Consider the following 16,565-nt stretch of genomic DNA (forward strand, 5'->3'; position numbering starts at 1 on the left):
TGCCACCACGCCCGGCTAATTTTTGTATTTTTAGTAAATATGGGGTTTCACCATCTTGGCTAGGCTGGTCTTGAACTCCTGACCTCATGATCCACTCGCCTTGGCCTCCCAAAGTGCTGGGATTACAGACGTGAGGTGTCCTTTCCAATCTCTCACTGCTAGAAAATGGTGGTGCCATACTTGGGGAAAAAAAAAAAAAATCTGCAGATTTGGTAAATGATCCTGAAATAATGTTAAGCCAAAAAAAAGTACATATGCAGTTGTTCCATTTTAAAAAATATTAAGCAAATATATACATATATTCATTTAAATATATATACACATTTAAATATACACATATATTTAAGTGTATATATATTTAAATATATATGTATATAGGTGTGTGTTTGTATATGTGGATATATATTATATATAAAATATATATCTAAGAAAAAAAGACAAATTAAAAATACTGAGAAGACAACAGTGCTGATTCTAGTCTGAGGAGTTTATAAGTCATCTTTTCAACACTTAAAATTTTACGTATTGTCTACATTTTCTACAGTAAGTATGCTTTTATTGAGGAAGAGAAATTCTTATGAAAAATGATGATTGATGGTATATCTTTTAAAATTGTAAGAATAAGTTAATTAGTAAATTCCAAAGTTCAAAAATTAACTTCTATTGATAATAGACTTTTAAAAATTCTTTCAGGAAGATGGAGAAAAAATAACACTGACAAGTCTCCCAAGCAGCACCATTTCAAGAAACATTTACAAGATAGTGGATGTGGTGGTGACAACTGAGGAAAGAGCACAGAGACAAAATCAGAAGCTTGTTGAACTACTTCTGTCTCTCTCCTGCCAACCTGGAACAGAGAGCCTTTATATAGAATTCCAAGTGCTGTCCTTTACCCCTTTGTTAACTCATTCTAAGCATGAAGACAAGCACTCTTGGAACGATCATTTAAAACACTCACTGCCCTTTCATGATAGCCTCCTCAAACCTTGCCAGCTTGAACAATAGATTACAAATCATTTTTTTGCTGCTATTGCTGAGGTATAGCTTTCAATATTATCACTGATTTAAGAGTTGATGTATTTTGAAAAGTCAGACTAATATGGCAGCATTTCAGATGAGGCCTCTTTTGTGTGTCTGCTTTATTCCTTTGTTGAAGTTCCACATTTTCTGTGTGTGGGACCGAGGAATCACGGAAAATTGCCACTTGTGTGATAAATTACTGTTTTCACCCATCAAACATAGAAAATGCTCCATGTGAGCCTTGCACACCATTATGTTGTCCCATCTAGGACCCTTTGAAAGTCAGCAGGGTGCATCTGGCTGAAATTCAGTCAGGCGATTAAATTTATTCAAGCTTGGTGAACTTGAGAGCTTTCAAAAGGAGAGTAGCTGAAGGGATGAGATTATAGTCCTGACAGGGCTCTGGAAAGGGTGTCTGACACCTGACGGCTCACAGCGAGCCATGGTACCTGTTCCCATTGATTTGCAACAAAGTCTTTCTCAATAAGTATTTCCACTTAACATTTCCTCTCAGGGAACCTGTGCTGTTGAAGATATTTACAAGTTGCTTTCAGCTTAAAAATAAATCACCTCTAATTCCTCTAAGCGAAATCAATCAAAAACCTGTAAAAAATGGACTGGTTGTTTGGTCGATTCTGGCAGAAAAGTAAACAGCACTTCAGCTTTTCTCTGCCATTAAGGCCTAAATGGCCTAGAAAGTAAATCAATATTTCTAGTCAGCCTTCTGGCTATTGTTTAGCCAGTAGATATGGATTTCTCTGGCTTACTGAACTCCTTCGGGACTAGCCTATAATCCTCTGAGAGGAATAATAAGTTCGTTATCTAGTTCAGCTCTCTGTTGTACATTCAAATGGACTACATCCATCAGCAGCCCTTGTTAAAGTTAAAGGATGAGGGCATCCCATTCAACCCCCTTTAGAGTGAAACACTTCCAACACAGTGAAGGGGAAATTATAATTCAAAGTTCTACTGGTTGGCAGATGGCCTAAAAACCCTAAGTGGGGGTGAGGCAGTAATTTGAGTATGAGGAGGCGTATCTTACTGCTATTTCCAGCTAGGAAATGCTACTTGCCCATTTCTGCGTATACTATGATACATACATAAGGCTATTTGCTAGAGAGTCTCTCATTATTCCTACCAGTCCTTCCCGAATGTTTTTATTTAAATACTCCTGTGATTCTGAACAGTAAAAACTATTCAGAACTTTCCTGATGTACTAAACCAACATGCTTCCACCTCTCCTTGTCAGCAAATGGAGAATCTCATACTTTTACTAATTTTACTTGAATAATTTAATAATGACTGTAATAACAACTTGACAATGCAGTTTTTGAGGGTTTTAGAAGATAAGAATCCTGGATAAAAAACCATTCCTTAAAGAAATTAATTTCCCCTTGCCTTTCAACTTGATTAGCTAAAATTATCCTTTAAATTCCATCCTGGCTTCATAATTATGGCTTCATATGAAGAAGTGATAATGTAGGAATAATTTATTTTGAACTATTTTATATACTTAATTTTTATGTCATTTTGTTGATTTCTTGATAAGAGCCACAAAGACAAAAATGAATTATGATTACTTGAAAATTTCAAATGTAGGTATTCATGGTATCCAAGACATTTCTTCAACAAAACAACAATCGTGTTTCCAAAGGTCCCAGGTATCTCTTCTTATGTCTTGGTATGTATTTCATTTAGAGATCGTTTTCATATTTTTTTAAGTAAAATTATCACAACAGAATTAATAAAAGGAAATAAATTATTCAGATAAAATAGTCACAACAGAATTTAGAAGGTAGAATATGTATGCAACATATACTCATTTAGGAATGAAAGTTATTATATTAATGACTAATACTGAGCTAGCATATGAAGCTGACTTGTCCTGCAGAGATTTTTGCTGCTGCCTTCTTCAAGGACTCACCTCTTCAATTTCCAGAAAGTTTGTTTTAGAGATAATTCTTAATTATTTTGAAATGGTATGGGGAAAAATTAAATTCAATAAAAATCAACCTAAAAGTTTGTATTCAATTTGATACATTTGTTAACTACATTTGCTAGAGGTATTTTGTGATTAAATAATAACTTTACTAATTATTAATGCCACATTAAATTCACTTTTAAGAATTCAGTTAATTATTTTTTCATGGAAATGTAGAATTTTATCTATTTTGGGTTTTGCTATATTTTGAAGAAGTCTATGCCGAGAATCTGACTGTGACAGATTTTACTCCTCATAAGCCAAGCCAACTTTCTCACTATCACCTTTCATATTCTCTATCTTATTTGATGGCTGATATTCTTCCCAGGAGGAGAGAAAAAGGTGACTTGAATGATAATGGAGGCCAGGCATGGTGGCTCATGCCTGTAATCCCAGATTTTGGGAGGCTGAGGCAGGTGGATCGCTTGAGCCCAGGCAAGACTAGCCTAGGCAACATGGCTTAACCAGTCTCTACAAAAAAAAAAAAAAGAAAAGAAAAAGAAAAAGAAAAATTAGCCCGGTGTGGTGGCAGATGCCTATAGACCCATAGTCCCAGCTACTTAGGAAGCTGAGGTGAGAAGATCACTTGAACCTGGCAGGTTGAGGCTGCAGTTATCACACCACTGAACTCTGGCCTGGGCAACAGAATGAGACCCTGTCTCAGGAAAAAAAAAAAAAAAAAAAAGGAAAAAAAGAAAGAAAGAAAGAATGGTAAAGACAAAGGACTCTTCTCTGTCTTTTAGATATATTGACACTTGCTTTTCATACTTTTAATTCTTCAGTAGTGTTCACATGCATAAAGCTAAAGGCAAAATGCTCACTGTATTCTCATTCTAAAATTGGGTTGGAATGATAAAATATTGAGAGACTTTACTAATCATATGAAATGATAATCAGATAGAAATGATTTATTTGCAAAATTGAGTTGATTTTTCATCTTTGAATATACTTGAACGTCCCTATTAAAGTTTTACTTAAATTGTGTGAAAATTTACATAATAACTATAATTCCTAGTACATTTACAATATAAATTTCATATGTTTTCCAAAACCTGACAATACCAAAATGTATCTATTTCTTACTTCTCAGGAAATATTTAGTACCAACTGATTTGGAAGTATGAATGCATGTAAATTTTCTCTGTATTAGCTTCATTTTTATTGTGATGTTTGAGAAACACTAACATATATAGATAAATATTTTTATATCAATAGGATTTGATTTGCCAGTCAAAACCTTTCAAGATTGTAAGGTTATAGCCTTTATCTGGCAGTTGTCAGTACTGGATAAGGTTGCCAACACAAAAAGGTAGTGAGAACCTAGTTGTTTATTTATTTATTTATTTATTTGAGTTAATATAATATAATCACTTTAAGAAACATTCATAAGTTATTTCTGCATCCTCATAATTATCAGTGAATGGAATATACTATCTATTCAACACATGATTGTTAAAATAACATAAATAAATGAATATGTAAATGAATATATGATTATAAATAAAGACTACTATTTTGTTTCTGCAGCAGAAGCTTAGACAATTTATTAATTGTGTCCCTGGGGTCTTACCAGGGCATGCAGTGGCATTGACAGAATGAATTAACTGAGTGAAGCTGTTTTGGTGCTGTTGTCTAAACTCAGAGAGTGGAGAGTGGTGAGTGGTTGCGAATAAAACATTTTGGTCAAATCCTATTGGAAATTCCAAATCCCATTCACAAAAAGTGGCTATAACAAACAATTACAATGAATAAAATAAGAATTTGATCAGTCACATTCAACTGACTAGAAGACATTTATTCTATACACCAAGATAGCTTTGGAATAAGAATTTCTGTAACATTCTTTCACATAGGAGATAAAACTTCTACAGAAATAGCTCTGTGCTACATCAAAAGCATTTTAGGGAAGGGCTCAGCCAATTATAACCTGAGGGCCAAAACAGACCTGTTTTGATACAGCTTGTGAATGTGTAAGTGATTTGATGACAAGGAACACAAATTTTGAACCACTATTAAGCAAAATGTTATTTCCCCAAAACAGATAACCATCTTTCTCATTAGTATACCATATGATTAAAAAAATCACTCAATTAATATTATATTTTTAATGTTATTAATGCATACTATGTATAAATTTATTCTTTCTTTTTAGTAATAATTTACATAAATATCTTTAATTTTGCATCTTGGTCTGCAAAGTTTAAGAATTAATTATCTGGCCTTTACAGAAAAAGTTTGCCAATCCCAGTGCCAGTATATCACACTGCTCTCTAAGGATCATGAAATATTTACATTGCTAATTTAGCTCATACAACATCTTTAGGCCTTTATCTTCTCTCCCTTCACTTCACCATCTATTTAACTATCTTATTAATCCATCTTGCTTAGGGAACCCTTAAGGATAATGTTTTTATAGTGTCTAACATTTCTTTGCTCTAAATCTGAACGAGAAACTCTGTGTCTACTGTTTGGTCTAGAAAAACCATAAGCAACCTCTCTGAACTGATGTTACATATAACATGAAGATTGTGTATACCACCTTAGAGCCATGCAATTAAGAACAACATGAGTCTGCTGACACAGACCAAATCTGAGGGGAGCTAGCTGGACATGGCTGTATGGTGAATTTTTAAAAAGAAAAAAAACAAACAACACTCAGTTCAGTTCATTTCTTTTTATCTTAAATAGCACAAAATTATCTTTTTGTCATTTAATTCATAGTGGTATCTAGAAATCAGTGATGGAAAAGATCAATTAGGTCATTTAGCTCCTTTCCAAGGTTCCAATTTTCTCTTTCAGCATATTAACTTTGGCCTGTCCAAATTTAAGTGACTAAAGAGATGGGTTTCCACAACTTACTTGGGAGATATTTCTAAATCAAATTTATCTGTACCAAAGCATCATTAAAGACTTTGCTATTAGAGTTATACTAAATTGTTCTCTGCTTAATTGCGTCTCATTTTTCCTTTATTCCTCTTGGCTACTCAAAGTAAACTTTGTTTTTCTTTGAATAGATTTATTTTAGACCAGCTCGTCCACATATATTATTAACAAAGAATATATCATTAATTGTTTCTGTTCATTACATGAATTGTTGCTTAAATATTTTTGTTCTTTTGCTCGGAAACCACAGTGGAAAGGAGGCCACTTTGTATTAAAAATAACAATATTTCATAAGAAATTTTCTTAAATTCAGAAAGGGCTCCAGTTGCTGTGTATCACCTTTTCTAGCTTCAACCCATCGAACATGAATGCTATATAGTTATTATAACTTTAACTTTCTTCCTGCTATTCATTTCCCCATCAATGACCGTCTTTTTATTTTCTGAAACCTCAATCACATTAAGCTTTTCTTTTTCTGCCATAAAACATGGCTCCCATACCCCTCATTGATTAAGTTGAACTCAAGATAGTCTAAGGATGCTAGATTCAACAGCATACTGTTCTCTTCTTCCTGCCCAATTGATGGATATCCTGTAACACAATCTTGAATCAAAAAATGAGCTGATTAAAGAAGTATTAAGGAAATCCATATATATGACTAAGTCAATCCATCAGTGTTTTGCTCAGTAGGTTCAACTTTTCTGTATGTAGAAAATACCACTGCCAGGAGATAGTAATGAACTACGACCTCTGAGAGTGTTGCAACAGGAACTAACAGCAAGGAAACATTTGCTATTAGAGCAAACAGACTCCTAATCAACATATTATCGATCCTTCATTTTTGTCAAGGTCATTTTGTACTTTAAAAAATGATCCTACAGTAAGGTTTTAATAGGAAAGTAGACTAATTTGATTTAAAGAGTAAATGCTATTAATTATGAAAGACAGTCAATAAAAAGCTTGTTCTTCCAAACATAAAGGCAAATCTTACAGTGCCTTTGATTTATGGTAATGAATACAATGATGAAATATTTTGACTAGTATCTCTTACTCCAACCCTACCTTTTGCTGTTTTTCTTGTTCACACATTAGAAACACTTAAAATAATCTCTTCAAAGCTATTTTTGGAACAAAATAATTTTTATAATTTAGTAAATATATTTTTTAAATAGATAAACCTGTTACACAATATTTTGACATTATTTCTAGAATAAATGTAACAAAAAGGAAAAATGTATTATGGAATTTGTTTGCAAAATTGAGTTGATTTTTCATCTTTGATAACACTTGGACATCCCTATTAAAGTTTTAAAGATATGGGTAAACATTTTTAAGTTGCTTATTATAAGTTGATGTTCAGACACCACATAGTGATGAGATTTAAACAAGAATTTTAGCATTCTAAAATCCAGAGAAGTAAAAAATGTCAGAGAACTACCATGTTTAAATGATATTTTACTATAAGTAAAAATATGTGCAAATACCAAACATGTAATATTCTGTATTCTGACATATTAAGTCTGTTAAAGTCATTTTTAGGTTCCATTCATTCATTATTCACATTTTTTTCTGAAAGAAATTAAGATATAAATTGTTTCACTGATAATAAACAGAAATTCTTGATAATAAACAAGAAATTTTTTAAGAAAAAATTCTTGAACATCTATATATATAACCTACTGGATTACTAGTTTCTCTAAGAAAAAGGGTTAATGCTTTATTTCCTTAAAATGATCTAACTATCTGCATTGTGAGTTATTTTGTATCTCGCTTCAATAAAGTAAAATTTCTTGGTTTTAAAATATACATTTGAAGGATTGCTTTCAATATAACTTTTCTCATTATGAGTCATCAATGTGTGAATTGTTTAGTTTCCTAGGCTGTAATTACATGACTGTCACTGGAGAACAGTAGAGCAGGTTAACCTCACATGTTGGTTAGGATGAGATTTTCTTCTGTTATGAAAGTATATTTATTGGTTAGGAATTAATATATTTTAAATATATTAATTGTGAATAGATGCAAAGTGTGTTACCTGATTCAAATTTTTTTCTAAATTTTACTGAAGATTTGTTTATTTGATAAAACAATTTTAAGGTGAAATAAAGTAGCATATCTTGTAAGAAACAAGAGGCACAGTAGCCTAGCCTTTCATGGTGACTAAATTATCAAAACCTACATGAAACAAATAATTTGGGCCATTCACTTAATTACTAACAGATTATATTTTCTAGAAAAAGAAAGCTATGCTGCCTTACCATCAGGGACTCCATTAATTTTAGATTCACAGCACTCTTTGTTAGACCTTACATACTGAGATTTAATGCAAAGATGATATTCGAGTTCACCTCAAGGTTGAAAGCCCCACATCTGTGTGGCCATGGACCAAAAGGCTGTTTTGAGCTTGGATTTGTTGATGAGCTTCTTCAAAAAACATGCTATTCAACAACCTTAATGATATGTAGGTTAAAGCAGATGGCATATTTAAACAGAACCAGTATTTATTTTTAAAATTGCTATAAGCAGTATGTTTTAAAGTGCTCTGGCCACATTTCACACCAGGGTGACAATATGCTTCAATCCACACCAAGCTCTCTTTCAGCTAAAGTTGCCATGCTATGTGACTATCTACTGAGTTTATAGAGTAATAAAACTCTGAAGACTGAAGCCAGAATGAACATGTACATGTTTTTCTCTGAATAAAACAGGCAGAATAGTTGCCCTAGTCTCTGTATCTTACTAATTCAGAGGAAAAAGAATTCCTGACTTTGAACAAGGTTGAGAAGATTGCTATGACTTCATTTCCATGATTTTTTTTACAAAAATTATTTTATATGGAAATATTGAACAGATTAAATTATTCCAGTCAATAAGCTTTTCAAGTTTTCTGAGAGAGAGGGAGAGAGAGAGAAGTTTACTTACAGAAGAAATTGGGGGGCATGGAAGTCTCTATTAAGGGTTACATATTTTCTTGCAATTTTACATAGGTAAACAGGACATGATTTAAATGCTCTTGATGATAGAAAATTAGACTATGAATATGAATAATTGTAGTGTACTATATGAAGAGGTAAAGTTACAAATATCAGTTTCATTAGTACAAGACTGGGCAGGGAATAAGGCTTGTGAGTGCACTGACCTATGGGAGTTTGCTGTTCTCTGAAGGTTTAAGCATAGTATTTGGCCTACTTTTAACATGTGGACTATCTTAGGAGAATAGAAGTACTAGTGCATATTTGCACCTTTCCCTCTTTCCATAGTCCAGTTGTTAGAAATATTCTGTGAGTGTATATTCTCGGGTTCTACTCTGGAAAGTTAGTCCTTTTCTTCTTTACTCCTTTTAAGATAGTAAAGATCACCTCTCTGAGAGTCTAGAACTGCTGTGTCCTTCTAGTCAAAAAGTTGCTTTTGTCATTGTGTTTCTTCATTGCTCATTTTCTTTACCCTTACAATCTCTTTACCACTTCTGTCACTACGTGTGACCTGCATGTTCACCACCAGGGTCCAATGGACCCTTCTTTGCCATATATTGCTCCTTTTGATTATATATTTTTCACTTTTGTTTGGGTATGTTTTGTTTCGTATTGCTTCTCTTGTACTTCTTAGCTTCCATGTGAAAAAAAGTGGATTGTGATTGTTAGGTAATTTGAAGATTTCTCATATGAATGCTTTCTTTTATCAAGTGTAATATTTGGGTTTTCTCATTTTAGATAAATTAATTGTTCTTGGGTGCTCAACAATTCGGCTTTATTTTCAAGGAACTGGGAGCCTTCTTTTTTGTTTGATATTTCAAAATGAATAGTGGTACAAAATAGTGCTGCAAAAAATAGTGGTGCAAAAAAATCTGATTTCAGATGGCCACAATTTTGCTGAAATATCTGAACACTCAGCATCAATATAAACATTGGAATCACTTCAAAGAATGTTTTACGCATTGGACAAATGCAAGATAGACACCATAAATGCTCACCTACTGCAACTATCTAAATATCTACTTTGATCTCATCCTCTTGAATGATTTTGATCAATGATAATGACTGGGTGAAGAGATTAAAGATAGGAAAAATGAAGAAATGCCAAGTTTTACAGTATCCCATTGTGAAACATTACATTAAACCACATTTATCAATAAATAAATGGTCTTCTATGTTTCCTTGAGCTGAGGCCTTGAGACTGTCCTTGTGAATACAAAATGAAAATTGGAAAAACAGACACTTCATAATGAACATCAGTAGGATCTGTATATGGTACCAAAGGCATAATTCATTCAAAAGGCTGAGCAACTGACAATCAATGCTTTGAGCACAAATTCACATTATGATTTTGACAAATTCACACTATCATTTTCAAAAGAAATAGTGAGGCAAAGCTATAAAATTCTTTTATAAAAAAGAAAACTTACTGGGATGTGTGAAGGCAAAATCTTGGACTCTGTTTTTATTACCATTTTGCTCTTCCAAAATGAGCAAATCATCTACAGAAGTAAAAGATTTAGTAGTAACTTTATTCTGATGAGCTAGAATGAGAGTAGAGCCAGAATAGAGATTAGAAACTCATCAAGGGGATGGAATCAGAGTGAACAGTTGTTGGCATTTGTTATCAGGAGTCATCTATGAAGTAATGTGAGCTCAGGATGCTAACACATGGTCTATGACTAAAAAAACAGTTGCAGAAACAAGAGTGAGGCAAGATATTGACTTGCAGAAGGTTATGATTTTGAAATTCATTAAGGTTTTCAGGTTGGTTGTGGGCCCAGACTAATGCTTAGGAAAAGATCTAGGGGCTGCTTGAATGCAACCCCAACAAGTTATATGCCTGTAAAACTTGCAGATCTGAATATCTCACATTTACAACCCATAGACATGAAGAGAAAGTATCGCGAAATTAGTAAGAGATTTGGACTCAAGAGTTTCCTCGGCAACTTATAAAACATATGTATGCGAGTTGATTTTTAAACTTCTCTAAGGCTCATTTTCTGATTGGCAAAATGGCAATACCACTATACCACTATTACCACCACCATTACTACTCCTAGAATAAAAGTGATCTAAAGCTATTGAGATATATCAAAAATATATTTGAAAGCATTTGGTACAGAAAATGATATGTTAGTATTCATTATTATAAATATATAATAATGGTTAAATATCCACAATTTTTTTGTATATGGAGCTATTTATGTGAGAAAAAAATAACTTACCATATTTGAGTTTTCAGTTATTTTATAATCAATAACTCCATTTAATGCCCTAAAACCTAAATATTAGAGAGAAGTATGTAACTTGTTTGATATTAGTTAAATTTAGAAAAAAATATATTTTATTAATAATAATACTCATAGTACCTGTCATCGTGAAACAGTAGTACCTATAAGACAAACAACCTTTAATTAATTTTATAACTAAGTGTAAGATTTAAGGCAAAAAAAGTGAATTGATTACCATGTATAGTGACTGTCCTATATATTTACTTGTATAAAAAAGCAAGCTTTGATTTTAGCCTGAGATAAAAGAAAACTTAGAGTTGATAGTACTTTAATTGAGACAGACTATGGGATGACATCCAAATTATGTGTTTCTAGAGTGGCAATGAAAATCTACTTCAACAGGGTGTTCTTTGAAAAAGTCATTCCTCTTGAAGTTCTCAAAAGAGACAGAATAGGGAACAGACTATTCTGAAGCCTTTGAATCTAACAAAATGACAAAATGAAAGTTTTTTTTTAAACAATCTTCATAGACTGCCAGATTTTTCTCTTTTGATAGAAGAGATACACGAAGGACAATATTAACAAGAAATTTAGAATATTACAAAAAACACCATAAATTTTGACTAGAAGGATAATATTTTCATATTATTTTAAAAGAAGTTCTAAAGTATTTAACAGACTCTCCATAGAAAAGCATTTGTATGCTGAAGTGCGTGTAAAAATAGTTTCTGAAAATCCATTTTGAAGCATCATATAAATCTCTTCAATTAAATTGCAAATCAAAGAGGAAAACACCCTTTATGGTCTCCTTTAGAGTAAGGACCATGATTTCATTTCCTTGTGACTCTCAGTCATGCCAAACATAATGCATGTTCAGCAAATAGTCAAAATAACCCACAGACTTCCTTACATTATGTTTAATAATTTGTGACTCCTAGAGAAGTTAAGCATGATTCCTCAGAGAGATCACTGAGCTAATCCAATAAAAATTTGAGTATTTCAGGTCTCTTCTGCTGTTTCTACACTAGCCAAGTACAAGTATATACTCTGGCATTTGGACATATACTTGTGCCTCTACAGAAAGCACCATATTCTCCAGAGATCTGGCAAGTAACAGACTTCATCTTGCCAGTGTAGAAATAGCATTAGAGCAAGACTAATTGCTGGAAAGCCTGTTCAGAAAGATTTGTCATTCAGGATGATAAAAATAATCCTGCTTTTCAGCGTACATTCAAACTTTTTTTTATTTCCAGTATTTAATGGAGATCAAAACATTACCATTTCCACAAGTGAATGTGTTTTATGTAATGCAGTTATTTCCTTTGATTTGAGTTCAAGCAGAAAGGCTAAAATGAAAAAAAAAAAAAAAAATCTGTCTAGACGTACCATGTATATTCCTTGTGTGAGATGAAATTTATTAATCCTGAAATGTGACTTAAGGACATATTTATATGTTTTATAAGTATCTTATTGAAAAACAGAAATGCCAAGAGGGAGAGGCCTCTTAGATATACCCTTGAAAAAGTAGTCAAGTTTAAGCAGGTCAGACTCAGTGGGGGGTCCAGAGATTTATATTCAGGGAACCTACCGAGCTATCCTTGACTGCTTCCCCACTCAATTTGTTATCCTGTACCAGATATGCTGTCTTGTTGCCTACATAATCACCACCAAATATGTCTGCTTATAGCAGCGGCAGCCAACACCTTGCATGACCTTATTAACCTAATTCTGCCAGTGACAACATCTCTAATAAAATCCAATGTCTCTGATTATTTTAACTTTTGGCTTAAGGTTTCTACTTTTAAAAGAATATTATCTACTAGATTTACAATCATAATCCAAAGTGTCTTCCATTGTGCATGGCCAAATTGCCATAGTCTTATCTAAACAGTTCAGATCAAGCCAATTTCTTAACTCTCAACCTTTAATAGTAATATGAAAATAGCTGTTGGATTTCTAGCATCTTGTTCCCTTATCTACCTTCTCATAAGCCTGAGAAAGCATATCTGTGCTTTGTAACACAAGAGAGCCAACATAACCACAGTAAATACAAGAGAAACATGTTATGATGTTAAACCAGTGCACTGCTTGGCATGCATTAAGTTCATTGTAGCTGAAAAAATAACTGTGAGGCTCCATATCCCATTAACACTGTGTTAATTATTGTCATTGTCTCATCAATGTTTTGTTTATGACAGTTCTGGCTGACAGGAATAGTGGGATGTTCTGTCAAGGCCATCACCTGATGAGATTTTATTGGCAAAAGATCTTTCTTCCCTTTACTATGTTAGGGGTATCAGCGCTTCATTAACTCCAAACATAATCGCTTGCAATAGGCCCAGTTTTTAAATGTTTCAAATAATTGCTATAATAGTCCCTTTCTAGCATGATAGTTAACTAATTCACCCTTTAAAACTCAAAAGACCATTCAACGGCAGTCAAATATGAAAGGAAAATACTGTCTCACTGGGGAAGACTTTTTAATACTGATAGGATTTTTATTCCTTTATGTCTGATACCTGTGAATAAAGAGAGCCTCCACAGAGGAGGAAATATATGTCAACAAAACAAAACACAGTAATTTGTACACACACACACCCTATTCAGTTATGATGAATCATTGCCCTTTTCCTTTTAAATCCTTCTTAGTGAGTGGGCTGTGGGGTACTACAGATTCTTGGGCAGGGACTAATAATTATTATTCTATTTTTAATTATTTATTTCTATATATAGACATAGATTATATGAGATAGATCTATTTCATTTCATATATGACACTCAATCCTTATTTTTTAAAAAAGAAATTAGGAAGATTGCATCATTCTTACCATTAAATTGTCTTATCACAGCTTAGCTATTTCTGTAAGTGAAAATATTTCAAGCTAAATGAAAGTTGCTTGCAATTTCAAATTCACAGAATAATTCTAATTTAATGATAAAGATGATACTCCATATCAATGCCTAATTTTAATTCCAGGAACATAGTTTCTTACTAACATTGCTTTTGCTTTTTTCTTTTTCCTTATTGACTGCTAATAAAATTCTTTATGACACCAGGTGTGGGCTCTAGTCTACAATTTAGGAATTGTATATTTTAAATGACTCAGTCTCTTCATTTATGTCATTACAGTAAAATTTGCTACTCTTTTTAACCTGCACTACTGTTATGAGAATATGAAATTTATGACTATGACAATATGTAAAAATAGCTATCAAAATGTGAAAAGTTATTATCTATAGCACTGACCTAAACCATAAGTAGGTACTGTAAGAGTGATGGTTAATTTTATGTGTCAGTTTGCTTAGGGTATGATACCCAGTTTGGCCACACACCAGTCTAGATGTTGCTGTGAAGACATTGTATAGATATGATTAACATGTAAATCATTAGATTTGAATAAAGCAGATAATCCTTCCTAATGTAGGTGGGCCTTCATCTAATCAGTTGAAAGCCTTAAGAAAAGAGATCAAAGGATCCAGATTGCAACCTGAAAATTCTGAGTTTCTAACCTTTTAGACTATGCACTGCAACATCAATTCTTGGAGAAATTTCTAGCCAGCTGTCTTGCCCTGCAGTTTTCGGACATTTCAGCTTCACAATATCATGATCCAATTCCTTAAAATAAATCTTGCTTTCTTTCTCTCTCTATGTATCTTTCTCAACCCCATCTATCTGCATATGTATATACATACATAGATACACACATATTCTATTGGTTCTGCTTCTCTGGAGAACACTAATACAGTGTTTGTTAGAAGAAATTATATATATTTACATACCTCTCCCATAAATTGAACACAGACTCTCTCTTTTAATTTTTTTTTTAAAAGCCTGATATTCTGAAACAGGATGTTCTCTCTCTTTGTGTCACAATCATTTTCTGCTCCTAGAGAACAGTCAAGTTCTGCCAGTAGATGCCAGCCCCTCCTTCCTCTAGCTTATACAGGCATGAGAGTAATTAATCCTAATGCTTACTGGAGTTTGGTTTGGCTTTGGCACAGTATGCTTTCCCTAGCAAACCATAATTGATTCTGAATAATTGATCAGCAATGAACATTCAATTTTCTTTATCTTCTCTTCCTCTCATTCTCCTATGATATATGTTTTCTTTGGGGAACCATTTTCCATTTTAAAAAAAAGCCCCAAATGCAAGGCCTTTTAGTGATCAAATCAATTCATGCTGCTTTCTGCCAATTCGCATCAACTCCAATGCAACTCCTCTTGGAGAACTCTTAGGGAACCCTAATTAGTGTCCCATTGTATCCATTAGTTTTCAATAAGGAAGTAAACTTCTTATGTAAAAACCTCGGAAACTATTTACATATGACTGCTTTGCCATTTATCAACCACCACACTAGCTTGCTTTTTTCAAATATCCTTTGATGAGAACTGTTATTGAAACCACTAAACCCTACATGAGTCATGGAATCTGACCAGACAAAGACACCTAAAATCAGAACCTGTGATACTCATCTAAGCTTTGTTAATTCACCTAATGATGATGTCCCTCACCTTTCTCATAAGTAAAACTAACATTATAATGATACCCCACTTAAATAATTATTATAATTCCTTAGGCACCAGAATAAAACCTCTTACTAAAACAGAAGTAAAAAGTTCTTTGAGGAAAGTAGTCTTCAAAAAGTCAAAACATTTTATCACATCAAAGAGAAGTGGGTCACTTTCAGGCCAAAGGCATGCTTACTGTAAGGTGCAAAATTAAGCTTACTTATTTAGTAAGGTTGGATATCTATTTTGTTCTAATAATCAAACATAGATGGATACTAGATTAAAAGTAACAGAATATGTGAGAAACTGTTGGATGCTGATATTTTGAGATGAATCATACACATGTCTCGGATATCCCCATTTAACCTACTGTTCAATTTGGATGCAATGCCCTTTTTTTCTTTCAACCTCTGAAACAAGAAATGTTATCATGGCCTTCTTTTTATTGAATATTATGCTGTTACATACACACCTTTCCAACTCTTGTGGGAGTCAAATGCTTAGAAGAATAAATCTACAAGTAGACCTTTTCTCATTGTCCATTCTACCCAATAGCAAATTAGCATGCAAACTCAACTGCCCACCCTGCTATACACTGTTCCTTAAAACAAATTATAACTCAGCATCCCATTTAATCCAGTTGCATGAAATTAACATTTACTGAGTAGCCACTCTGTGCCAGAAACTAAGCTTAATTATGGAAATAGGGCTGCGGCCTCATTTTGAAACAACATTTCCCAAGGCTGTGGTCTCTAGTCACTTTCTCCATCACTTTATCTTGCTTCTCACTCAATGCCTCCCTTCAGTCCCCTCCTGTATACCAGAAGTGTTCTTTTCTGCTCTGCTTGTCTTACTGGGCCTTCACCACTATGTCTTCTTGAATTGCTCCTCCTGCTCATGTCTGGGAACCTACACTATCTGCTTTTCCTTGTCTTTCGATGGCTGCTCCTCTTCTACTTCCTTAG

General features: G+C 33.3%; 1 protein-coding gene and 1 long non-coding RNA gene across 14 annotated transcripts in view; one reads left to right on the forward strand and one right to left on the reverse strand.

Annotated features, from left to right (window-relative positions):
* DGKB (diacylglycerol kinase beta) overlaps window positions 1-16,565 on the reverse strand; it is an 808,853-nt gene that overhangs the window by 235,568 nt on the left and 556,720 nt on the right. The gene's annotated exons all lie outside the window — the stretch shown is intronic.
* The window catches only part of LOC103883032, a 99,664-nt gene that overhangs the window by 67,726 nt on the left and 15,373 nt on the right, over window positions 1-16,565 (forward strand). The window contains exon 4 of one of the 2 annotated variants that reach the window (XR_002520726.2): window positions 694-3,404. The exons of the other annotated variant lie outside the window; for it this stretch is intronic. This is a non-coding gene — a long non-coding RNA (uncharacterized LOC103883032). Of the gene's footprint in view, window positions 1-693; window positions 3,405-16,565 lie in introns of those variants that run through there. 2 annotated transcript variants of the gene reach the window in all.

The sequence above is a fragment of the Papio anubis genome, chromosome 4 (genome assembly GCF_008728515.1).
Source record: "Papio anubis isolate 15944 chromosome 4, Panubis1.0, whole genome shotgun sequence".
In the NCBI taxonomy this organism is placed as follows: Eukaryota; Metazoa; Chordata; class Mammalia; order Primates; family Cercopithecidae; genus Papio; species Papio anubis.